Here is a 1,342-nt window from a genome sequence, read left to right as displayed (position 1 = left end):
TACCTTATCTCCGTTGGTATTAGACAACGACTCAAGTAGCATTTTTCATTTTTCTTACCCTCATCATTGACTTGGGCTAAGTGGGCTCTGAGAGAGTCATCTAAAGCCGCGGTATAAAGTATCAAGGGTTTTCCAGGGATAGGGGCTGCCAAAATAGGAGGTGTCATTAAATATTGTTTAACGTCCTCAAAGGCCCGCTGGCATTTCTCTTCCCAAATAAATTTAGCATCATTTTTAATTAATACCGAAAAAGGCTGACACCTACCTGAGAGATTAGAAATAAAGCATCTCAGATATGTCAACTTCCCCTTGAAAGAATGTAGTTGTTTCAAGGTTTTAGGGGGGGCATCTCCAAGATTGCTTTAATCTTATCTGGGTCGATCTCGATTCCCCGATGACGGACAACGAATCCTAGAAATTTCCCGAAGGTAACGCCAAAGGCGCACTTTAAGGGATTCATTTAAAGGTCATATCATTGTAACCGTTCAAACACAATCCTCAAATCGTACAAATGGTTTATTTTTTGTTTACTTTTGATGACCAAATCATCCAAGTAGAATTCTACTTGGTTGTGAATGAGGTCGTCAAAGTCTTTGTCATTACACACTGATATGTTGATCCGGCGTTCTTTAGGCTAAACGGCATCACTGTGTAGCAAAAAATTCCAATCGGTGTTCTGAAAACTAAGTGTTGCATCCTTGGGAGCCATCTTGATTTGGTTGTATCCCGATGATCCATCCATGAAGGAGAAAATTTCATGTGTTGAAGCGATATCCACCATCATCTCTGGTATAGGTAGTGGAAACTCGTTTTTTGGACATGCCTCGTTCAAATCTCTGAAGTTGACACAAACGCGGATCTATTCATTTTTCTTCTTAACAGGTACAACATTAGCCAACCGTCTGGGATTCTGCTCCTCTTTCACAAAGCTGGCATCTATCAACTTCTTCACTTCGGCGATGACTTGTTGTTTTATTTCAAGGCGCATTATCCTAGGAGCTTGTTTTACTGGGGTTATACTCTTGTCCACCCCAAGTTTATGGACTGCAACCTCTGTTGACAGTCCTGGCATTTCATCGTAGCTCCATGCAAAGCAATCTTTGAATTCTGTTAATAATTTGACCAATTCTGCAGATTCTTCGTCATCAAGTAGAGAACTTATAAATGTAGGTGGGGGTCGTTCTTCAGTCTTGAGGTTAATATCTTTCAATTCATATTTAGTAGATTTAATTTCCTCCTCAATGGCTGACGGAGCATCTTCTATTGGTTGATCAGTAGAGTCATCCTCTACATCGAGGCAATCCTCTTCTGACTCACTAGTAACAACCATGCAAAATTTAGA

This window comes from Phalaenopsis equestris, unplaced genomic scaffold (genome assembly GCF_001263595.1).
Source record: "Phalaenopsis equestris unplaced genomic scaffold, ASM126359v1 Scaffold198068, whole genome shotgun sequence".
Taxonomy (NCBI): Eukaryota; Viridiplantae; Streptophyta; class Magnoliopsida; order Asparagales; family Orchidaceae; genus Phalaenopsis; species Phalaenopsis equestris.
Note: the sequence above shows the minus strand (reverse complement) of the source record.